The sequence below is a fragment of the Mus musculus genome, chromosome 15 (assembly GCF_000001635.26).
Source record: "Mus musculus strain C57BL/6J chromosome 15, GRCm38.p6 C57BL/6J".
Classification (NCBI taxonomy): domain Eukaryota; kingdom Metazoa; phylum Chordata; class Mammalia; order Rodentia; family Muridae; genus Mus; species Mus musculus.
The window spans coordinates 63,417,489-63,444,004 of NC_000081.6; the positions used below are offsets into that span (position 1 = coordinate 63,417,489).

The 26,516-nt window shown below is 39.9% G+C and overlaps 1 long non-coding RNA gene across 1 annotated transcript in view; it reads right to left on the minus strand.

Annotated features, from left to right (window-relative positions):
• The window catches only part of Gm20740 (predicted gene, 20740), a 65,212-nt gene that overhangs the window by 3,092 nt on the left and 35,604 nt on the right, over window positions 1-26,516 (minus strand). The window lies entirely within an intron of this gene.

Sequence of the window (26,516 nt, forward strand, 5' to 3'; positions counted from 1 at the left end):
CTTCAACACCTAGACATAGGCAAGGACTTTGTGAGCAGGCCTCCCGTGGCACAGAAAGCAAGACAAAGAATAATAAATGGGATCTCATAAAGCTGAAAAGTTTCTGTAGCACAAAAAAAACTGTCAATCAGGTGGAGGAGCAGTCAATAAAATGAGAGGAATACCTTTACCAACTCTAATGCCTAGAATAGAAAGACTAGGCACCATCTAATCTCCATGCACGGCAGAGAAGACATGGCATGGCAGGAAGAACAGGGAAACGAATGATCATATGTCCAGGCACACATATGAAACAAGGAGAAAGCAGGAAGTGTGGTGAGGCCACAAAACCTCAACAAAACGTATAAACATCAAGCAAAGCAATAAACATCATCAAGCAAAAAAAAAAAAATTCACTCTATGGGCACCAGAGATATGACTTAGTGATTAAGTATGCATGATGCCCCTGCAGAGGACCTGCTCTCAGTTCCCAGCATCTCTGCTGGAGGACTCATGCCTACCTGTAACTCCTGATCAGTAAATCAGATGCCTAGATCTCCACAGGCACTTGAATCTCCTGTCAGATACACATTCACACACAAACACACACATACTTACACACACATACATACACACATGCATGCACACACACACATACTCATGTGCATACACACATTCATACACACACACACACACACACACATATGTGAAACTTAAAAATAATAAAAATAAGTATTTTAATGGGCCATTGAACTAAACAAAGAGTTTTCTAAGGGAGACATACAAATATCTATCAAACACTTAAAAATAGTTCAACATGCTAATCCTTCCAGGGAAAGTCAGATTTAAAAGCACTTTATGACTCCATCCCACCAGTTAGAATGGCCAATATCATGACTACAAATTGCAGCAAGTGCTGATGTGCATAGAGTCAAGGGAAACCCTCACATACTATCTGTGGAAGCATAAACGCGTGTATTCAGATCAGAAAACAGTCTGGAGGCTTCTCGAGAAGCTAGCAATACAATTATCACATGACCCACAGCACTCCTGGGCAAACACAAACAGGACTCTCAGTTTCCACAGTACCACCTGCCCATTCATGCTCACTGCTGCTCTGTTCCCAATAAGCTTAGATTTCTATCAACATTTAAATGAGTAATAAATAAATATGGTGCGTTGCATACAATGGAATTTATTCAGTTGTAAAGAAATACAAAATCAGGAAAATTGCAGACAAATGGACAGAACTGGAGAAAATTATCTTCAGTGAGGCAATCCAGACTATGTGAATCTGGGCTTTGAATCTTATTTTTGTATGTCTGACTTAGAGCATCTATAGAAGCAAGGAGGCAATAAAAGGGCCACTGGTGTGATACTTTAAGAAGAAGGATAGAATATAAGTAAAATGAAAGTAGGAAGGGGGAATGCTGGGGACAGAAAGGTCTAACCAAAGAGGGTTGAAGGGGAATGTGGGAATTTGAATGAAAAAAAAATGTCCTTCAGGGCTTCATGTATTTGAACACTTGGTCCTTGCTTAGTGGTGTTGCTACAGGAGTAGTGGAGGATGCAGGATGCGGTAACCACACATTATTTCATGTTTTATCCTTGTTGCCTGTGAATAGATTGATATATGATCATCTAGGTTCCAACTCATGCCTCTCCTACCATGTGTGGACTAATCCTCTCAAAATGAACTGTAAGCTAAAATCAACCTTTCTTCTGTAAGGTTTTTCTTTTAGTTCCGATATTTTACCGCAACAACAGAAAAGTAACTAATGGGGTAGTACATAGGTAAAAATGAAAGTAGAGATCCTAATATTGGGATCAGAAGAGTGTAAACAGGGATGGAATAGGGAATGAGAGAGAAGAATTTTAACCAAAATGAAAAGTACATGAAAAAGATATGAGGAGCTCTATTGTTACCAAAATGTCAAATATAATTCAGAGTTTGAATGGAGATTCCCTGCATGGATATACTACTGATGAACCTTCATGCAGTGGGCTCTTAAGCAAAAATTCTAGTACCAGGTATGGAATATCCCAGGTGGAGATGTTTCTGTTGTCTTATGCCAGCCTTCTAGAATATGAACCTGAGAGCCACAAAGGGGGTGTCAATAAGTGGTAGTTGGTGATTTCAGGGAATCTTTCAAGAAGCAAATTCCAAAGAACCTGTGAGTCTACTGTCACTTAAATGGTGCTTTGTAGCATTTGGCCTTGGCCTTAGCTGGGCTTGAAAGCCAAGCTCCTGATTTCAAGATATTAAACATTTTCATATCCCAGCCGCAGTTTTAGAACTGGGGGTAAAGAGGAGAAATAGGTTTCTGTTCTCAAGGAATTCACAATTTAGAAAGAAATAAACACATCAAAATTCAAAGACCACGACGGGGATAGACTTAGGCTCCCTACACATTTGTAGCGGAAGTGCAACTTGGTCTTCCTGTGGGTCCCTTAACAATTGGAGCAGTGGCTATCTCTGACTCTGTTGCCTACCTTTGGATAGTTACCTTTTCCCTAGCTAGGCTGCATTGTCTGGCCTCAGGGGGAGAGGATGGGCTTAGTCCTGCTGCAACTTCTTGTGCTAGAGTAGGGCCCAGGGCAGGGCTTCTTCAGGAAGAGGTAATGGGAGAGAGGTATGTGAAGGTAGAACTGGGAGGAGGGGGGAGGGAGCAGTGAACAGAATGCAAAGTGAATAAATATGAAAAAAATCCAATCAAATTCTTCCCTACTCATTGCTCTCAGGGCGTGGATCCCTACTGAGAATTTTTTTTCTTTTTTTTTTTAATTTATTTTTTATTAGGTATTTTCCTCGTTTACATTTTCAATGCTATCCCAAAAGTCCCCCATACCCACCCCCCCCAATCCCCTACCCACCCACTCCCCCTTTTTGACCCTGGAGTTCCCCTGTACTGGGGCATATAAAGTTTGCAAGTCCAATGGGCCTCTCTTTGCAGTGATGGCCGACTAGGCCATCTTTTGATACATATGCAGCTAGAGACAAGAGCTCAGGGGTACTGGTTAGTTCATATTGTTGTTCCACCTATAGGGTTGCAGTTCCCTTTAGCTCCTTGGGTAATTTCTCTAGCTCCTTCATTGGGGGCCCTGTGATCCATCCAATAGCTGACTGTGATCATCCACTTCTGTGTTTGCTAGGCCCCGGCATAGCCTCACAAGAGACAGCTATATCTGGGTCCTTTCAGCAAAATCTTGCTAGTGTATGCAATGGTGTCAGCGTTTGGAAGCTGATTATGGGATGGATCCCTGCGTATGGCAATCACTAGATGGTCCATCCTTTCGTTGCAGCTCCAAATTTTGTCTCTGTAACTCCTTCCATGAGTGTTTTGTTCCCATTTCTAAGAAGGGGCAAAGTGTCCACACTTTGGTCTTTGTTCTTCTTGAATTTCATGCGTTTAGCAAATTGTATCTTCTATCTTGGGTATCCTAAGTTTCTGGGCTAATATCCACTTATCAGTGAGTACATATTGTGCGAGTTCCTTTGTGATTGGGTTACCTCACTCAGGATGATGCCCTCCAGGTCCATCCATTTGGCTAGGAATTTCATAAATTCATTCTTTTTAATAGCTGAGTAGTACTCCATTGTGTAAATGTACCACATTTTCTGTATCCATTCCTCTGTTGAGGGGCATCTGGGTTCTTTCCAGCTTCTGGCTATTATAAATAAGGCTGCTATGAACATAGTGGAGCATGTGTCCTTCTTACCCGTTGGAACATCTTCTGGATATATGCCCAGGAGAGGTATTGCGGGATCCTCCGGTAGTACTATGTCCAATTTTCTGAGGAACCGCCAGACTGATTTCCAGAGTGGTTGTACAAGCTTGCAATTCCACCAACAATGGAGGAGTGTTCCCCTTTCTCCATATACTCGCCAGCATCTGCTGTCACCTGAATTTTTGATCTTAGCCATTCTGACTGGAGTGAAGTGGAATCTCAGGGTTGTTTTGATTTGCATTTCCCTGATGATTAAGGATGTTGAACATTTTTTCAGGTGCTTCTCAGCCATTCTGTATTCCTCAGGTGAGAATTCTTTGTTCAGCTCTGAGCCCCATTTTTAATGGGGTTATTTGATTTTCTGGAGTCCACCTTCTTGAGTTCTTTATATATATTGGATATTAGTCCCCTATCCAATTTGGGATAGGTAAAGATCCTTTCCCAATCTGTTGGTGGCCTTTTTGTCTTATTGACGGTGTCTTTTGCTTTGCAGAAGCTTTGCAATTTTATGAGGTCCCATTTATCGATTCTCGATCTTACAGCACAAGCCATTGCTGTTCTATTCAGGAATTTTTCCCCTGAACCCATATCTTCGAGGCTTTTCCCTACTTTCTCCTCTATAAGTTTCAGAATTTTTAAAGCCCCATGATACTGGGAAACATCTGGGGTTTTTTTTTATTTGTTTATTTTTTTTTTGTTTTGTTTTTCTGTAACCTTTCTAACAGTGAATGCTAGAACTGCTTTGTGCCTGTTCAGTTGATCACCAATTCCTTTCAGTGAATCTGCTTTTACCAGTCAGTCAGCCATCACCAGTGCCTAGCTTTGGAAAAACAGCTTACCACTTACTTGCATCCCCCATAAGCACATCCCTCAGTGTCAGACGATCAGCAACAAGCTTCTCCATGAGCCCCTACGCAGACACAGGCAATCCATGCCCCTAGATACCCATCTGTCGCTGATGACACACTCTCTCAGCACCCCATGTTAGATCCACTCTCTACCTCTTCAGGACACTTCACGATACAGTGTAGCTGTCTCTAATTGGGAGCAGTAAGCTCAGCCTCATCTTGTAAATGTCTCAAGAAGTTTTCACACTAATACAAGCTATATATCGAATTAATCCGAGATAAAGATTAAAGGGTACATGAGTATACACACACACCACACATACATATATCTAATATATACTAGAACATATAATATATGATCATATAGTCTCATAAAATATAATATATATTGATATATGCATATATGTTTATATATATGTATATATTAACAGATGTAATTTTAAAGGTGTATGTATAAATGCAATGGTCTTTTGTCACATGGGGTTACATGTAAAAATTATTTTTAACATAATGATAGAATTAAACTTTAGTGAAATAAAATAAAGCATCATCACCATGACTACTGTAAACTACAGCATCATCAGGACCAACACCACCATCAAACGTAACAGCAAAAACAGTACTACCAAGGATAGCGATAACAAGACACAAACTGGACTAGCCTAACTACTGTCACTATTGCCATCCTTATCAAGACAAGTGACACGAATATAGATGATATTTGGAACATATAAGATGAGGTAAATACTAATGTTCACACCATATAGAGGACACCTAAAAGTCAATAAGAAAAGATGTAGAGGAGAAAGAGAAAATGAAAGCTAACATTGAAAAAGGACTATTTTCTGACAGTCAGAAAATACTGCTTTGAAAGATTAATATCCATATCACATCAAGGCTAAGAATATATTTGTTTATGCAGCTGGTAGGAAATCAAATTCATTCAATGTGTTTGGAAGGATATTTGGCATTATGAATTAAAAGACTAACAATATGCCATTTATAATCTACAGCTCTACTTCTACAAAGTTATCCCAAGAAAAATTGCAAAACTATTTTCAAAAGTTTTCATTGTATTGCTGCATTCACCAATGCAGAAAAGGGAACAACTTGAAGATAAGGAAATGAAGAATTGTTTTTAATAAAGCATTATAAGTCCATAGAGGTAAAATGTCAGCTCCTCAGCAGTATCTAAAAAATCATGTAAATGCTTATTTATTGATGTGCTTTAAAGCACATGATACATTATTAAGTGAAGGAGATTAGGATATAGCACTCTATGGATGATATGTTTATTTTTTATAAAAATATAATTTACACACACACATATTCATTCACCAAAAATATATTTCTCATCTTTTTATTCATTTGTCATGTTATACTGACAAGGAATAATTCTGATATTTGTTGTATAATAATATATTATAAATACAAAGCAGAAAAATAATATATAATCATCAAGGTATGTTGATAGGGTATAACTCTTCAAAGAATTGTAAATATAGCTGAAATACAGAATACATTAATGTAAAGCAAACAATACCCTAACCTTTTTCCCCACAGTTATACCTGTCACATAGGAATGAGAAGTCCTGAAGTCATGATGGCTCCTTCATATTATTCCAATTTTGGAATGGGGAAGCAAGCCCCTATACTTATAAATCAATCTGTCACTGGAGAGGGATGCTCTATGGAAGGAGTTTATTCTTAGATGTGGCTTGCCTCTACCAAGGAAAGATCTTGAAAAGAGTTCAAAGCCATCTAGGTATGAACACTCCCAGAAGCTAGGAAAACTAAGTTCTTCCCTGCATAAAAAAGTATCATTTTCTTCTACAGCAGATGACTCAGTTAATGTTGTTTATCCAGAGTGGCCAACAAAGTCCTATTCCATGGTCCAATTTAAATGGGCATTTGGACACATAGATTAGTAGAAAGGACATAGCTTTCGTTAATACTCTCCCCCACTCTCCCCAGAAAAGTCAATTAGATATCAGAGACAAAGAATTCTGTTATTTGTCACAAACAAAACAGCACTGTAGACACAGGACACGTAAAAGAGGTTAAAAAAAAAATCTAAAGTGATCAGAGGAAATCTGCCTTTGGTAAGACAAAAAAGAGTGTAAGAAACAAATTAATCTATGTAATAAATTTAAATAGTTATGTAGAGTTTGGGGATAAGGAAGATTTGGCAATAAAGTTGAAAGCACTAGGGATTGCAAGCTGGAGGACTTTATGCTGGAGTAAAAGTTGTAGATATTTTCTCAAAGGCACAATAGAAAAGCCAGTGAAAGAATTTTTAATTAAGAAAAACTATCAGTGTCTCTTTTTAATATAAATATGAGATATCTTAACATATAAGACACATTTTTATTTAAATTATCTATTTATTAAGAACAGATTCTTTTTTATTACCTTTTTTATTAGATGTTTTCTTCATTTATATTTAAAATGCTATCCCCTTTCCTAGTTTCCTCTTTGAAAATCCCCTATCCCCTCCCCCTCCCCCTGCTCCCCACCCCACCCACTCCCACTTCATGGCCCTAGCATTCCCCTATACTGGGGCATAGAATCTTCACAAGACCAAGGGCCTCTCCTCCCATTGATTGCCAAGAAGGCCATTCTCTGCTACATAAACAGCTAGAGACACGAGCTCTGGGGGTACTGGTTAGTTCATACTGTTGTTCCTCCTATAGGGCTACAGACCCCTTCAGCTCCTTGGGTGCTTTCTCTAGCTTCTTCACTGGGGACCCTGTGTTCCATCCTATAGATGACTGTGAGCATCCACTTCTGTATTTGCCAGGCACTGGCATAGCCTCACAGTTTGGTGGTTCCTCAGAAAATTGGACATAGTACTACCAGAAGATCCAGCAATACCTCTCCTGGGATATACCCAGAAGATGCCCCAACTGGTAATAAGGACACATGCTCCACTATGTTCATAGCAGGCTTATTTATAATAGCCAGAAGCTGGAAAGAACCCAAGAAGGAAGACCAGCCAGTGGTGGTGCACGCCTTTAATCCCAGCACTTGGGAGGCAGAGGCAGGAAGATTTCTGAGTTTGAGGCCAACCTGGTCTACAAAGTGAGTTCCAGGACAGCCAGGGCTATACAGAGAAACCCTGTCTTGAAACAACAAAACCAAAAAAAAAAAAAAAAAAAAAGAAAGACCAAAGTGTGGACACTTCATATTTCATTCCTTCTTAGAAGAGGGAACAAAATACCCATGAAAGGAGTTACAGAAACAAAGTTCAGAGCTGAGACTGAAGGAAGGACCATCCAGGGACTGCCCCACCACTATTGCATATACCAACAAGATTTTGCTGACAGGACCCTAAAACGACACATTTTCAAATGGAAGTTTTTAGATTGAAGCCCAAGGAACGGATTTAATATATAGATCGGATATACACAATTCACTCTTGTACGGAATGAGCTAGAATATGACCTCTCAGGCCTAATAGAAAGTTAAAATTGGTATTAAAAATAACTAAGGCAGCGCCATCTTCAGCTCCAGATAGCCGGCCACCTTCCTGGTGAGAGCACGGGGGTCTGCCAGGCCTGAGAGGTTTGTGGCACAGGCGCCGGCGGGAGCCTTCTTGGCTCCGGGACTCCGCGGAGGGCAGGCTGCACGGGTGACCGTGTGGAATACAGAGTGCCAGCCATTTCTGGGACGGGCGAGAGTCGCAGAGCTTTTGGGCGGCGCCATCTTCAGCTCCAGACAACCAGCCACCTTCCCGGCAAGAGCCACAGAGCTTCTGAGGCAGCGCCATCCTCAGCTCCAGACGGCCAGCCTCCTTCCGGACAAGAGCCACAGAGCTTCTCAGGCGGCGACATCTTCGACTCCAGACAACTGGCCACCTTCCTGGCCAAAGCAACACAGCTTCTGGGAAAGATCCTGTTTTGGGCCTTCACCTTCAGCCAGGAGGAGGTCCAAACACCAGATAACTGTACACCTTCCCTGAAAGAGGAGAGCTTGCCTACAGAGACTGCTCTGACCACTGAAACTCAGAGAAGAGAGCTTGTCTCCCACGCCTGCTGATAGAGGGTAACAAAATCAACAGAGGAACAATCTCTTAACAAAGACAACTATAACAACTAACTCCAGAGATTGCCAGATGGCGAAAGGTAAACGTAAGAATCCTACTAACAGAAGCCAGGACCACTCACCATCATCAGAACCCAGAACGCCCACTTCGCCCAATCCAGGACACCCTAACACACCTGAAAAGGTAGACCTGGATTTAAAAGCATATCTCATGATGATGGTAGAGGACATAAAGAAGGAATTCAATAACTCACTTAAAGAAATACAGGAGAACACTGCTAAAGAGTTACAAGTCCTTAAAGAAAAACAGGAAAACACTGCTAAAGAGTTACAAGTCCTTAAAGAAAAACAGGAAAACACAACCAAACAGGTAGAAGTCCTTATAGAAAAACAGGAAAACACATCCAAACAGGTGATGGAAATGAACAAAACCATACTAGACCTAAAAAGGGAAGTAGACACAATAAAGAAAACCCAAAGTGAGGCGACGCTGGAGATAGAAACCCTAGGAAAGAAATCTGGAACCATAGATGCCAGCATCAGCAACAGAATACAAGAGATGGAAGAGAGAATCTCAGGTGCAGAAGACTCCATAGAGAACATCGGCACAACAATCAAAGAAAATGGAAAATGCAAAAAGATCCTAACTCAAAACATCCAGGAAATCCAGGACACAATGAGAAGACCAAACCTACGGATAATAGGAGTGGATGAGAATGAAGATTTTCAACTCAAAGGACCAGCAAACATCTTCAACAAAATTATTGAAGAAAACTTCCCAAATCTAAAGAAAGAGATGCCCATGAACATACAAGAAGCCTACAGAACTCCAAATAGACTGGACCAGAAAAGAAATTCCTCCCGACACATAATAATCAGAACAACAAATGCACTAAATAAAGATAGAATACTAAAAGCAGTAAGGGAAAAAGGTCAAGTAACATATAAAGGCAAGCCTATCAGAATTACACCAGATTTTTCACCAGAGACTATGAAAGCCAGAAGAGCCTGGACAGATGTTATACAGACACTAAGAGAACACAAATGCCAGCCCAGGCTACTATACCCAGCCAAACTCTCAATTACCATAGATGGAGAAACCAAAGTATTCCACGACAAAACTAAATTCACCCATTATCTCTCCACGAATCCAGCCCTTCAAAGGATAATAACAGAAAAAAAACCAATACAAGGACGGGAACCACGCCCTAGAAAAAACAAGAAGATAATCCCTCAACAAACCTAAAAGAAGACAGCCACAAGAACAGAATGTCAACTTTAACAACAAAAATAACAGGAAGCAACAATTACCTTTCCTTAATATCTCTTAATATCAATGGACTCAATTCCCCAATAAAAAGACATAGACTAACAGACTGGCTACACAAACAGGACCCAACATTCTGCTGCTTACAGGAAACCCATCTCAGGGAAAAAGACAGACACTACCTCAGAGTGAAAGGCTGGAAAACAATTTTCCAAGCAAATGGTCTGAAGAAACAGGCTGGAGTAGCCATTCTAATATCGGATAAAATCGACTTCCAACCCAAAGTTATCAAAAAAGACAAGGAGGGACACTTCATACTCATCAAAGGTAAAATCCTCCAAGAGGAACTCTCAATTCTGAATATCTACGCTCCAAATGCAAGGGCAGCCACATTCATTAAAGACACTTTAGTAAAGCTCAAAGCACACATTGCACCTCACACAATAATAGTGGGAGACCTCAACACACCACTTTCATCAATGGACATATCGTGGAAACAGAAACTAAACAGGGACACAGTGAAACTAACAGAAGTTATGAAACAAATGGACCTGACAGATATCTACAGAATATTTAATCCTAAAACAAAAGGATATACCTTCTTCTCAGCACCTCACGGGACCTTCTCCAAAATTGACCATATAATTGGTCACAAAATAGGCCTCAACAGATACAAAAATATTGAAATTGTCCCATGTATCCTATCAGACCACCATGGCCTAAGACTGATCCTCAATAACAACATTAAGAATGGAAAGCCAACATTCACGTGGAAACTGAACAACACTCTTCTCAATGATACCTTGGTCAAGGAAGGAATAAAGAAAGAAATTAAAGACTTTTTAGAGTTTAATGAAAATGAAGCCACAACGTACCCAAACCTTTGGGACACAATGAAAGCATTTCTAAGAGGGAAACTCATAGCTCTGAGTACCTCCAAGAAGAAACGGGAGAGAGCACATACTAGCAGCTTGACAACACATCTAAAAGCTCTAGAAAAAAAGGAAGCAAATTCACCCAAGAGGAGTAGACGGCAGGAAATAATCAAACTCAGGGGTGAAATTAACCAAGTGGAAACAAGAAGAACTATTCAAAGAATTAACCAAACGAGGAGTTGGTTCTTTGAGAAAATCAACAAGATAGATAAGCCCTTAGCTAGACTCACAAGAGGGCAAAGGGACAAAATCCTAATCAACAAAATCAGAAATGAAAAGGGAGACATAACAACAGATCCTGAAGAAATCCAAAACACCATCAGATTCTTCTACAAAAGCTTATACTCAACAAAACTGGAAAACCTGGACGAAATGGACAAATTTCTGGACAGATACCAGGTACCAAAGTTGAATCAGGATCAAGTTGACCTTCTAAACAGTCCCATATCCCCTAAAGAAATAGAAGCAGTTATTAATAGTCTCCCAGCCAAAAAAAGCCCAGGACCAGATGGGTTTAGTGCAGAGTTCTATCAGACCTTCAAAGAAGATCTAATTCCAGTTTTGCACAAACTATTTCACAAGATAGAAGTAGAAGGTACTCTACCCAACTCATTTTATGAAGCCACTATTACTCTGATACCTAAACCACAGAAAGATCCAACAAAGATAGAGAACTTCAGACCAATTTCTCTTATGAATATCGATGCAAAAATCCTTAATAAAATTCTCGCTAACCGAATCCAAGAACACATTAAAGAAATCATCCATCCTGACCAAGTAGGTTTTATTCCAGGGATGCAGGGATGGTTTAATATACGAAAATCCATCAATGTAATCCATTATATAAACAAACTCAAAGACAAAAACCACATGATCATCTCGTTAGATGCAGAAAAAGCATTTGACAAGATCCAACACCCATTCATGATAAAAGTTTTGGAAAGATCAGGAATTCAAGGCCCATACCTAAACATAATAAAAGCAATCTACAGCAAACCAGTAGCCAACATCAAAGTAAATGGAGAGAAGCTGGAAGCAATCCCACTAAAATCAGGGACTAGACAAGGTTGCCCACTTTCTCCCTACCTTTTCAACATAGTACTTGAAGTATTAGCCAGAGCAATTCGACAACAAAAGGAGATCAAGGGGATACAAATTGGAAAAGAGGAAGTCAAAATATCACTTTTTGCAGATGATATGATAGTATATATAAGTGACCCTAAAAATTTCACCAGAGAACTCCTAAACCTGATAAACAGCTTCGGTGAAGTAGCTGGATATAAAATTAACTCAAACAAGTCAATGGCCTTTCTCTACACAAAGAATAAACAGGCTGAGAAAGAAATTAGGGAAACAACACCCTTCTCAATAGTCACAAATAATATAAAATATCTCGGCGTGACTCTAACTAAGGAAGTAAAAGATCTGTATGATAAAAACTTCAAGTCTCTGAAGAAAGAAATTAAAGAAGATCTCAGAAGATGGAAAGATCTCCCATGCTCATGGATTGGCAGGATCAACATTGTAAAAATGGCTATCTTGCCAAAAGCAATCTACAGATTCAATGCAATCCCCATCAAAATTCCAACTCAATTCTTCAACGAATTAGAAGGAGCAATTTGCAAATTCATCTGGAATAACAAAAAACCTAGGATAGCAAAAACTCTTCTCAAGGATAAAAGAACCTCTGGTGGAATCACCATGCCTGACCTAAAGCTTTACTACAGGGCAATTGTGATAAAAACTGCATGGTACTGGTATAGAGACAGACAAGTAGACCAATGGAATAGAATTGAAGACCCAGAAATGAACCCACACACCTATGGTCACTTGATCTTCGACAAGGGAGCTAAAACCATCCAGTGGAAGAAAGACAGCATTTTCAACAATTGGTGCTGGCACAACTGGTTGTTATCATGTAGAAGAATGCGAATCGATCCATACTTATCTCCTTGTACTAAGGTCAAATCTAAGTGGATCAAGGAACTTCACATAAAACCAGAGACACTGAAACTTATAGAGGAGAAAGTGGGGAAAAGCCTTGAAGATATGGGTACAGGGGAAAAATTCCTGAACAGAACAGCAATGGCTTGCTCTGTAAGATCGAGAATTGACAAATGGGACCTAATGAAACTCCAAAGTTTCTGCAAAGCAAAAGACACCGTCAATAAGACAAAAAGACCACCAACAGATTGGGAAAGGATCTTTACCTATCCTAAATCAGATAGGGGACTAATATCCAACATATATAAAGAACTCAAGAAGGTGGACTTCAGAAAATCAAATAACCCCATTAAAAAATGGGGCTCAGAACTGAACAAAGAATTCTCACCTGAGGAATACCGAATGGCAGAGAAGCACCTGAAAAAATGCTCAACATCCTTAATCATCAGGGAAATGCAAATCAAAACAACCCTGAGATTCCACCTCACACCAGTCAGAATGGCTAAGATCAAAAATTCAGGTGACAGCAGATGCTGGCGTGGATGTGGAGAAAGAGGAACACTCCTCCATTGTTGGTGGGATTGCAGGCTTGTACAACCACTATGGAAATCAGTCTGGCGGTTCCTCAGAAAACTGGATATAGTACTACCGGAGGATCCAGCAATACCTCTCCTGGGCATATATCCAGAAGATGCCCCAACTGGTAAGAAGGACACATGCTCCACTATGTTCATAGCAGCCTTATTTATAATAGCCAGAAGCTGGAAGGAACCCAGATGCCCCTCACAGAGGAATGGATACAGAAAATGTGGTACATCTACACAATGGAGTACTACTCAGCTATTAAAAAGAATGAATTTATGAAATTCCTAGCCAAATGGATGGACCTGGAGGGCATCATCCTGAGTGAGGTAACACATTCACAGAGGAACTCACACAATATGTACTCACTGATAAGTGGATATTAGCCCAAAACCTAAGATACCCAAGATATAAGATACAATTTCCTAAACACATGAAACTCAAGAAAAATGAAGACTGAAGTGTGAACACTATGCCCCTCCTTAGAAGAGGGAACAAAACACCCTTGGAAGGAGTTACAGAGACAAAGTTTGGAGCTGAGATAAAAGGATGGACCATGTAGACACTAGCATATCCGGGGATCCATCCCATAATCAGCTTCCAAATGCTGACACCATTGCATACACTAGCAAGATTATGCTGAAAGGACCCTGATATAGCTGTCTCTTGTCAGAGTATGCCTGGGCCTAGCAAACATAGAAGTGGATGCTCACAGTCGGCTATTGGATGGATCACATGGCCCCCAATGAAGGAGCTAGAGAAAGTACCAAAGAAGCTAAAGGGATCTGCAACTCTATAGGTGGAACAACATTATGAACTAACCAGTACCCCGGAGCTCTTGACTCTAGCTGCATATGCATCAAAAGATGGCCTAGTCGGCCATCACTGGAAAGAGAGGCCCATTGGACATGCAAACTTTATATGCCCCAGTACAGGGGAACGCCAGGGCCATAAAAGGGGAGTGGGTGGGTAGGGGAGAGGGGGTGGGTGGCTATGGGGGACTTTTGGTATAGCATTGCAAATTAAATGAGCGAAATACCTAATAAAAAATGGAAAAAAAAATAACTAAAACTTAAGTTTTTTGTTTTCAATTTTAGAATTATAAAGTTAATGAAATACACCCAGATTTCTATGCAGATGCGCTTGTACCTGCATTTCCTTATGCTTGCGGATTCACTCAAACCTAATTGATAAAATATATATGACAACTATTTTCATTCTGATATAAACTTAGTTTTAAATATTCCCTAAACAATTCAGAATAACAATTATGTTGGCACTATTTACATTGCATCCATATAATACAAAATCTAGCTATACCATCGGTAGATATTGTCCCAAAGGACTCTGTATCCTGTGAGAACTACTTGCTCATTCATGTTCACTACTGCTATGGTATATAAACAGCCTAAATACCCCTCAACATGTAAAGAAATTGCCAAAATGTGGCACATATATACAATGGAAAATTATTCATCTATGAAAAAAAAGATGCTCATAAGTACATGGGTGGAGACAGACACAATCATTCTGAGCAAAGTAATCCAGACACAGAAAGGAGACACTTACCACATGTCTTCTCTCATGTAAATGCTAGACTTGAACCTTTAGAGATTATTGAAATTATAAAAGAGGATGGCACAGGTCAGATACAAATGCAATGTCACTTTATACAATGGTCATGATTTCTTTGGGTATTTTGGGATCAGTTTCCCACATACACTGACCATTGGTATCATATATTTTATGCAATTGTTTTAAAGACAAAAGTGGGTGGTGGAGGGAGAATGTGACTCAATATAATTTGATTATGTTGATTTCTACTCTAATAGCTTATAGTGGGGTGTTTTTACTTATCCAACTAATTGGCACTGAAGGCATAGTGTGAATTGCGTTATGCTGAATGGTGTGAATACTGACAACATTTAAGGTTTGACCTTTCCCTCAAAGAGACCACAGTTCAGCTCAGTTCAGATACAGGTAGAATATTCTATGAGGCACAAAAATTCCTTCATTCAAATTCACCAGCTGTATACTAACCGTGTAGGTATGATGCAAAGGACAAAGGAGCTTGAATCTAAGTAAGTAGTTTTCAAAGTGGAGCAATAACAATTCAATTGGCGACTGCCCACAGACTTGCCCTAAATACATTAACTAGAGGAAGAAGCCATTACAAAGTCCTAGTGAGGTAAGAAGTTTTGACCTGTGGTAGAAACAGCAATAGAATGACCTTGACCAGTGGCAAATGCTTTAATTCCGTTTTCTGATGGAATCATCTGATGTTGATAATGCCACCTACTCTCTTAAGGACTCCATCAGCTTTCTCATGCAGTCATGATATATGGTTGAGAACAGATCTGTGCCCTTTGCTAAAATGGCTAGAAAAATATGTGAAACATGTATTACAACAAAAAATACCCAGGATTTTCTTTCTTCTGAATTTGGGTGGAAATTAAATGCAATCCCTGTGTGCTGGCTAGTGTTATGTCAACTTGACACATGCTAGAATTATCAGAAAGAATGGAACCTTGATGGAGAAAAATGCCTCCATAAGACACAGCTATAAGACAGTTTTCTTAATTACTGATTGATCAGGGATGGCCCAACCCATTATGGGTGGTTTTAGGTTTCATAGAAGGCAAGCTGAACAAGCCATGGGGCAAGTAAGCAGCACCCCTCCATGGCCTCTGCATCAGAGCCTGCCTCCAGGTTTTTGCTGTGTTTGGGTTCCTGCCCTAACTTCCTTTGATGAACTGTGATGTGGAAGTATAAGCCAAATAAACCCTTTTCTCTTCAACTTTCTTATTTGGTCATGATGTTCCATTGCAGTAATAGAAACCCTGCAAGAAACACCCTGCAACTGTCCAAAATTTCTACCAGATCTACTCTTCAGTCTATCGTATAAGAAAGGGGCCCTAAAGTAAGCAAGGCATTCTTAGTAAGTTGAAGAGATTGACACTAGAGTTCAAAGAGGTTTATATTGCTAGAATTAGAGAAGCAAACTACAGAGTTGAGAATGTTAAATGTTAAAGGCATCTGTAACTGTTCCTCTGAGTCAATGGCTAAATATAAAGGCAAACGTATACTCACTAATTCAAAAGACATGACTTGTAGTGATAGACAAATATATTCAACAATACAAGAAGCAAACTGTACAATTACCAGGAAGCTAAGAGCTGCAAAACATTACAAGTGTTCATAATCTAACCAATTGTAATGAAGATTCCTCTAAAGTGTTTCTACAGCATGTGGAAATGATCACAAAACTACAGTTAGTTCTCACAAGCTTGAAACTAGCTACAGTAAAAGTCAATTTATCAGAAAGGCTTAAAATGAGCCAAATCTTAGCCACCAGGCAGGGCAAAGTTAAACACCATTCATTAAAAGACAACAAAAATATTAAGTAATATAAAATATGAAACTATCAGGGAAATGAACATATTTTTTTAAATAACGGAGAGCAAAAGACACAGAAAAGATGAAAAGCCAAGCTATATGATCAGTATGAGAGTCTACCAAGAAATAAACAGATGAAGAAAATGTGAAAGGTATACACAAGGGAGCTTCATTCAGTCATAAAGAATGAAATTATGTAATTGGCAGGAAAATGGATGGAACCAGATATCATCACAAGCAAAGAAAGACAGGCCTTAGGAGGCAGATGCTACTTGTTTTCCTTCACCGGTGGAGCCTAGATTATGTTTAATAAATATTTATATACACGTAAGCATATGAGACATGAATGTATTAAGGGGACTGGAAAGAAGAAGGGGTGAGCAGAAGGTGGGAAAACAAGAAATAATGGGGTGGTGATAAACACTGTCAAATAAGCAATTTTCTGGAGTGCCACTATGAACCTTACTATTTGTATAATATAACTATATGATAATAAAAAAAATCTAAATAAATGAAAAAGGCATACTTGTAGCTCAGTGGCAGTACCTAATGTGTAAAAAATCCTGAAGTTCACCCCAGTACAAGATCAGTCATGAGAGAAATAAAAATCAAGCAGAATATGCCACTACATATTTCATAGAAATATGTTTTCTAATATCAAGACCATTTTTTTTATTGAGAATGAATATAACTGACAACACATACAATATTGGTAAAGCAAAATGCTATAGCTATTGTGGGAAATGTTCATGCAGGAATATGTTTATATATGACTCTGAATAAGTATTGTTTGTTATGCAGTTCCAGAATTACATAACTACATAGTTACCAGCCATGAATGAAAACATATGTCCAAATGAATATGTACATGTGAATTATCATTCTAGCTTTACTACAGCCAAAATTGAAGAGGAGTAAAAGATTCCATTCACAAGTAAATAGATGAATAAATCTTAATATATCTTTGTCGTGATATATTACTCAGTAATCCAAATCAATTATAAACACAGGAAAAAAATAAAATACAAGGAAAAATTCAAAAAAATGGGCTCTTATACCCATTCACATTGTGCAGAAGAGCCAGAAAAAAAAAAGCACATGATTGCATGTGAAATTAGTATGAAATCCATGATCTACTGATACAAATTCTAGAGACTGAGTAAATCAACTACAGTGACAGAAGGCAGATTTGTAAGGGCCTTGAGCCCAGAGCTGAGGGATCCCAACAGAGGGCATTTAGGGTGTAAAGACTGTTTTATATTTTGACTGTGCTGACAATTACATGCAATTAATCAAAGTCAAATGAGGACTATGCATGAAATGAGCATTTATCATATTTAAATTTTGCCCCCCATTCCATCTGATACAAACATTTCAATATATTTATTTAATACCTATTGAAGGTCTTGTGTTGAACACCATAGGGGGGAATATAAATGAAAAATATTAAAAATGGAAGCTCTATTCTTGTTAAAAATTTACTATGTGCCAATCACCAATCTAAGTCAATTTGCACGTGATGCGTAGCATACTGACCACAAAGAAATCCTGGGAGAGGGGGGCTATAACTAGACCCATTTTGTAGACAAAATTCTAGGGCAGAAGTTTACCTGATATCTAGAATCATGAGTACATTAACGGGGAGAGCAGAGAGGCAGTCATGTTTCCCGTAGGCAGACCACCTAAAGGCACACAGTGTAGAGAGAGCACAGGTTCATGTCTGCTGCTTATACTTCACTAGTGAACGTAAGATCTTACTCCAAAATTTGTGTTTCCACTTGATAAGTATGCTGCTTCTCTTCACTTGTTTGGACTAACTATCTTGCATGTGATATTTTGCTATAAGGCAGCATTTGATGTTGCTTTCCATGTACGGCTTCTTGCATTTAGCTTCCATATACTTCTTTTCATTCCAATCACTCACCACTGATACTTGATTGTTAGAATGTGTTGTGTTCTCTGCCTGGTACGAATCTCTCAGAGGAAGTCTATGGGATAGTGTTCTGAATAGAACAGCTTTGTTTTCTTCTCCATCCAACATTGCCTGTCCCAGTGTGGCAGGTAGAAGGCTGTGGGTAGTGAGCCAGCCTGCACGCATGCTAACAGTACTGGGAGATATACCCTGAGCTTGCATGCATTTCAAGAATACATGAGAGGAAGTGTCACTGTGACTGCATTTTTTTTCTAGAGTCCAGGTGTTTAGGGCAAAGTGTGACAGTGTTGCAGTGAGACCACATGTGTCAATGAATATGTGGCTAGTCGGAGCTGCATGTTTTCCATTAAAACATGTTTTCCATTAAAATAAAGGTCCTCACATTGACTAATTATTAAGAATTGCTATGCTTTCTGGGTTTTATCACAGAGCTAATGTATCAAAGTCTCTCAGGGGCTTTTAAGGTAGCTCAGCAGGTAAAAGCACTTACTGCCAAGCCTGATGAGTTAAGTTTAAGCCCCACAACACACATGATAGGAGGTGGGAAATAACTCTTGAAACATTGGACTCTGACCTGACTCCCCTACACATACACACTAAATAAACAGATAAAATAAATAAAACTGTTAGATAAATTATAACACACTGGAACATAAGAGATTGGCATTGTTCTTGGTATATACCACTGAACTTTCACCTTTATAAATATCCTGACTGGTATGAGATGGAATCTCAGGGTTGTTTTGATTTGCATTTCCCTGATGATTATGAATGTTGAACATTTTTTCAGGTACTTTTCATCCATTCGGTATTCCTTAGTTGAGAATTCTTTAGCTCTGTACCCCATTTTTAATAGGCTTATTTGGTTTTCTGGAGTCCTGCTTCTTGAATTCTTTGTATATATTGGATATTAGTCCCCTATTGGATTTAGGGTTGGTAAAGATCCTTTCCCAATCTGTTGGTGGGCTTTTTGTCTTGTTGACGGTGTCTTTGGAAGGCAGGATACAAACCACTCTGGAAATCAGTTTGGTGGTTCCTTAGAAACTGAACATAATACTACCGGAAGATCCAGCAATACCTCTCCTGGACATATACCCAGAAGATGTTCCAACTGGTAATAATGATACATGTTCCACTATGTACATAGCAGTCTTATTTATAATAGCTGTATAGAACCCAGATGTCCTTCAACAGAGGAATGGATACCAAAAAATGTGGTACATTTACACAATGGGTACTACTCAGCTATTAAAAACAATGAATTTATGAAATTCTTAGGCAAATGGATGGACCTGGAGGATATCATTCTGAATGAGGTAACCCAATCACAAAAGAACACAAATGATATGCACTCACTGATAAGTGATATTAGCCCAGAAACCTAGAATACCCTAGATATAATTTGCAAAACAAATGAAACACAAGAAGGAAGACCGAAGTATAGATACTTAATTCCTTCTTAGAATGGGGAATGAAATACCCATGGAAGGAGTTACAAAGTTTGGAGCTGAGACAGAAAGAAGGACCATCCAGAGACTGCCCCACCTGGGGGTCCATCCCATAAAAACCACCAAACCCAGACACTATTGCATATGCCAACAAGGTTTTGCTGACAGGACCCTGATATAGCTATCTCTTGTGAGGCTATGCCAGTGCCTGGCAAATACAGAAGTGGATGTTCACAGTTATCCATTGGATGGAACACAGGGCCCCCAATGAAGGAGATAGAAAAAGTACCCAAGGAGCTTAAGGGGTCTGCAGGCCTATAGGAGAAAAAACAAAATGAACTAACCAGTACCCACAGAGCTCGTGTCTCTAGCTGCATATGTAGCAGAGGATGGCCTAGTCGGCCTTCAATGGGAGGAGAGGCCCTTGGTCTTGTGAAGATTATATGCCCCAGTACAGAGGAATGCCAGGGCCAGGAAGTGGGAGTGGGTGGATTGAGGAACAGGACAGGGGGGGAGGGTATAGGGGATTTGGGGGGAGGAAACTAGGAAAAGGGATACCATTTGAAATGTAAATGAAGAAAATATCTAATAAAAAAAATCCTACCTTCCTCTAAAGAAAAATAGAATCTCTTGAAGACCACTTCCAAAGGGGAGAAAATTGGCTAGTAAAAATTCTTGGAAATCAAATGTTGAAGTTTTCAGAAACTAAACCCAAGGTTAGTTTTTAGTGAGAAGGATTTGCCTGTGGTTATGAACATGGTTACTCATACCTGCTTTGAGACTTAACAAGTATTTGGATTCTAAAGTCTTCTGAGGTCAGCTCCTAACGCGACCATCAAATCCTGTATATAGAACACTTCAGGATTCCTATGCCACTGTTTAGAAATTCTCGTAAGACATGCTGCTTTCTAGACAAAACATCTCATCTGTGTACAGCAGAGGATCAATATTCTCCATGGTTCACATAATGCAGACTCCAGCCATAGAAAGTACATTGTGGCATATCAGAGCTGGGGTTGACCTCAGGGATCACTAAGTCACTGATGATGATGATGGTGATGATGATGATGAAGATGATGATGATGATGATGATGATGTGGTTTGGGGTTTCCAGAGCTCTATGAGTCTTGACCCAAACACCCAATGACTCACAAAATGGAATCCAAAGGGCACTATGAATGTGCAATGGGACCACATTTATGGGTTGACATAAAAGGCTTACTCAAAGCCATTTAATGGTATAGAAAAATCAGGGGTGGGAAATTCAGGCTGGGTTTACAATGTGACTCAGCAATTTATTACTAGCATGATCCCAAGTAAATTTCCAGTCCAGGTGACATTTATTCTACCTTCTCAGTAGACTCAGTATAGAGTATAAATGAGATTACAGCATAAGTCTATGCCTACATTGCATGCAAGCTCTTTTCACATTTTACTTGATTTCATTTCATAGGAAGGTAGCAGTAACATTTACTACCCCTGAAAATGTGTGCCAACAGACTGAATGACTTGATCAAGTTCATTCAACTAATAATTGGAAAGAATTAGATATGGACCCAATTATGAGCCCACAAAGTCTCTGCTTATTATCCTCTGTCCACAGGTGTGCTAACACTTTGAAGCTATAAAACACAACTCAAGTAACAGAATGTCTGGTTATCTGCCTCTCATTAAGAACAGGCATGTTTCCTATGCTTTGGACACCCACTTTCCCCTGATTGCTTTAAAAAATCATTTTAGAGTCTGTTGTCTGGTCACCAGTAACTAGAATTTTGGTTTTGAGTCAAATATGTTTTTCCCAAACTTTCTGAGCTTGCTGTCAAACCTATTAGCTCTGTTAGATTTTTTTTTCATTTTTCACTTCATCTAACCCAGTTTCAGTAGTTTTCCATGAACAAAAGGATTCAGAGACCGTCTGGATGCTTATTATAGGCCCTGAATCCCGAATTCAACGACCCCCGCAAGTACCACTGCAGCCCCAAGAGCCGTGTGTTAGAGTCTCATTGATTGAAACCAGCCAGATGTTTGGAAATTGAGATGCTTGCCCACAAGGCCGCCAAGGAGCCTCCACAATGTGAATTCCTGATATCGGCAAGGATGTGAGAAGGGAGGAAAAGGCCTCATAAAATGAGCAAACAATAAAGGGATGATTATAGTTGTCTCACTTCAGCACTCGGGTTGGTAGCTGAGCTTGCCTGAATGGAGTATGAAGCATTAGTAATGAATTTAATTCTCCCATTTGGGAAATGATGGTATCTGCTTTCAGGATAACAGAGGTTATACTACCTTCAAACAAACAAAAAAGGGGGGGAGGGAGGAAGGGGGACTGGAGAGACAGGGGTGTTTGAGAGAATGAGGCCATTTGTGATGGTAGGACCTTTTAGGTCAACCTATCAAAAATGAGAACCTCAATGTCCAGTGGAAAAGCTAAAGCAGTTACAGCGAACTGACGTTGACACAGTCTGTTTCTACTTTCTTCTAGGAGACATGGGGCTATGTATTTATCATAAATATTTGTTTGAAATATAATAGAATAACCCTCCTTTTATTTCTGCATGTATTCTCCACCTAGCATGTGAATATGAAGGGCAGAGGAGTGAAGGTTAAGAAGAAAACAGACATGGTAGAAACTCTTCAAGCTAGGCAGCTACTAAAGTCATCTGTTGCACAAATACCTATTTGCCCTTTTTTTTTTCTGTTGCAATAATAAAGACCATGACCAGAAAGAATATGGGAAAGAAAGGTTTGTTTGACCTCCATGTCCCCATCATGGAGGACATTTGTGAAGGAATGCAAGGCATAAACTCAAGCAGGATAGGAACCTGGAGGCAGGACTAAAGCAGAGACCACAGAAGAATGTGGCTTACTGAACTGTGCCCATAGCTCACTCCACTACATTTTTTTCTATACAGCTCTCAACCACTTTCCCAGTGTTGCAGGATTTTCCCTGTCCAATCACATAAGGGCAGTGGGAAGCCTGTGATTGAACAGGAAAAGGAAAGTGGAGCTAGGAGTTCGGGAGACAGAGAAGTCGCAGGAGGAGAAGCCAACATGGATGTTTGTAGCCTCTCCTCCCCCAGCCTCCATGGTTCCATTGTTTACACCTGGATGGAGCTTGCCGCTCAATCATTCTGCCATGCCCACTGCTGGAACCTGCCGCTTTGCTGTTCGGAGCTATACACGTGGTCACCCTGCTACTGGTCCCCAGGACTATTTGGCGGGAATTGCCCCCCCTCCTTCCCCTCCTTCATAACTGTGTGCTGATATATTAAAATTGAGCTTTGATCAGAGTTGGCTTTGACTTGGCTCCATTCTTTCTTCTGTCCGTTTAGTTCCTCTCTTTCAGCCCGAGCTGCCATCTCAGTTGAACTGTTCCTTGCGAGCTGCTGCTTGGCCCGCAACAGATGTTGATGGTCAGGAAGAAGATCCTGATCCAGGGTGGTTTTAAACAGCCACAAGGAACTAAGATTTTCACAAGGTTAGAATAATTAGGGTAAAGCTTTTATCATTATCAATTGCTTTACCACAGCATCTGGGGGACCCATCTTGGGTTCCCGGATTCCTCTGAGACTGGTCTGCACAGATGAGTGAGTGTGAGGACTGCAGACGCTAACAGCTTCTGGGACAGGCAGAAGCCACAGAGCTTCTGAGACAGACTGCATTTCGGGCTACACACGCCCGGGCACCCTCTCTGCCAAAGGAGAGATATCCACCCTGCCTGGGAGGACTTTGACACAACATCTGGGGGAGTCATCTTAGTTCCGGGACTCCGTCAAGACTAGTCTGCGCAGGTGAAAGTGTGGACTGCAGAAGCTACACAGATTCTGGGACAAGCCATATTTCAGGCCTTCATCTTCTGCCAGGAGACAGGTCCGAATGCCAGATATCTGTCCACCTTCCCTGCAAGAAGAGAGCTTGCCTGCAGAGAGTGCTCTAACCACTGAAACTCAGGAGAGATCTAGTCTACCAGGTCTGCTGATAGAGGCTAACAGAATCACACAAGGAACAAGCTCTAACCAGAGACAACTATAACAACTAACTCCAGAGACTACCAGTTGGCAAAAGGCAAATGTAAGAATCTTACTAACAGAAACCAAGACCACTCACCATCATCAGAACCTAGCACTCCCACCTCAGCCAGTCCTGGGCACCCCAACACACCCGAAAAGCTAGACCTGGATTTAAAAGCATATCTCATGATGATGATAAAGAACATCAAGAAGGACTTTAGTAACTCACTTAAAGAAATACAGGAGAACACTGCTAAAGCCTGATCCTATACCACTGATAGACTCACTGAGTTATGAAAAGAGGACATGTAGTTAAGGAGAGGAACAGGAGGGAGAGCCAGGGTTAATTAAATCAAGACACACTGTGTGTATGTATGAGATTCTCAAAGAAAGAAGAAAAATGACCAGGTCCTAACAATTCAATTCCAAGGAGCTTGAGTCAGAAAAAAAGTAGTCACATGCCAATCCTCACAGAACCAGATGAGATCAAAGAAAGAGGCAAAGACTTTAAGGAAGTCATTGATGGCCCATCAATGGCCCAGTGGAATTTTTTAAAGGATTTTTGCAGGGGAAGAAGGGCCTTAAGTCCTCCCCCCTTCAAATATGATGTGGTATGACGCAGAGAGCAGCCCTCAGATGACCTCACACATCAGTTGGAAAACTAAAAGATGAGGGTGAGTGTCCTAGTCCACAGATCTGGCTGGCGTGTTGGAATCTACAATGGGCATCAAACTGCTAACACCTTGAAGAGCACTGCAGTCTCCTGGCTCCACTTTCTTTTGCAGTATCATGTGCCTTTGAAAGAGCCGGGGGTCAAAAGAACTGTTTGCTTCTAATTGTCTCCATAAATTTTAAAAGTGTTATTACACTGCCGTGATTAAGAACTGGTAAGGGTAGATGTAAGAAGATAAGATCAAGCTCATGAAGCTTAACAGTCCTTGGCTGATTGTCACCTCCCCGCCCCCCCAAGAAGAAATAATTCTACCTAGGACTCTAAAGCACCTAGATTCAACAGCACTTTATATTTCCTGCCATAAAATTTCTGGACTGAAGCAGCTGCCGGCTAAAGTGAGGACTGCACAAATAAACATTGAGGACTGAACCCTACTACCTGGCCTGCCAGGCTCAAGAGTCAAGAAGATAGACAGATCTTATTTCTATGCAAAGAAATGTGCCCTTTCCCATTTGTATTTCACACACTGGAGTATTCTCTGTCTTTATGTGTATGTAATCTCATCTTTCTATCCTTCTTTTCTATCTTTCTTCACCGACCCTTTTCTTCCTCTCCTTTTCTCTCCCTTCCCCCTCCCCCTCCCCCTTCCCCTCCCTTTCTCCCTTGCCCCCTCCCCCTCCCTCTCTCTGTCCCCTTTCTGTAGAGCAGAAGAAAAATGTTTCAAAGAGACAAACCTCCTATAACCATCAAATGAACTTTGTGAATGCTTTGGTAAGTGTGCAACAGTGCCAAATATTTAACCAATACCTGACATGTGCCAAACCAGACTTGAATCTTAGCCAAAGACACTTCATTTACTTCTAATTTTCAAGGTACTCATTACTATTTCTGTCACATAGATGGAGAAACTGATACCAAAAGAAGTCACTGGATTTTCATTATATCACACAGTTATAGAATATTCATATACATTTGGCAAGAGTGAAGAATATATTTAATGGTTTATTGATTGATTTTCAGAGCCCTAAAATCTCCATAAAGCAATAACTAGAAGCCACTTGAGTTCAAAAAAGATTCCAGGAAAGACGGACCCATTGTATTCTAGACTTCATAGCAGGGCATATTCCATATGTAATGACAATGGCCATTATGCTGGGTAATATAAATAGTATATTCTACAAAGTTTTGCTATCCATAATACTGAAGGCAACATTTACCGTTTTCAATGTTCAGAGCATTTTGGGGGCAATACCACTGATCAATTCAAGTAGTAGTGATTACATGAAGAAGGGTTTCTGATATATACTAATATCAGAATATTATACTAGCACTGTGTCTCTTCTTGCATTCCAGGAGTTTCCAGAGACAGCCGTGGAGCATTAACCAAGCAACTCACTTAATGTTACTTGTCAGTGGAAGTTTCTCTATGTATTGAGTGAAAAGTATCCACCACATTGCATAGCATTACACATTGAAGTATTCTCTAACTTTACGTGTATTTAATCCCACCTTTCTTTTTCCTTTCTTTCTTTCTCTTTCTTTCTTTCTTTCTTTCTTTCTTTCTTTCTTTCTTTCTTTCTTCCTTCCTTCCTTTCTTTCTTTCTTTCTTTCTTTCTTTCTTTCTTTCTTTCTTTCTTTCTTTCTTTCTTTCTTTCTTTCTGCTACAAGCAAAGTTTAATAGGTCACCATAGCAGGATCACTGGAAGACAATAGTATTCAGAATAATGC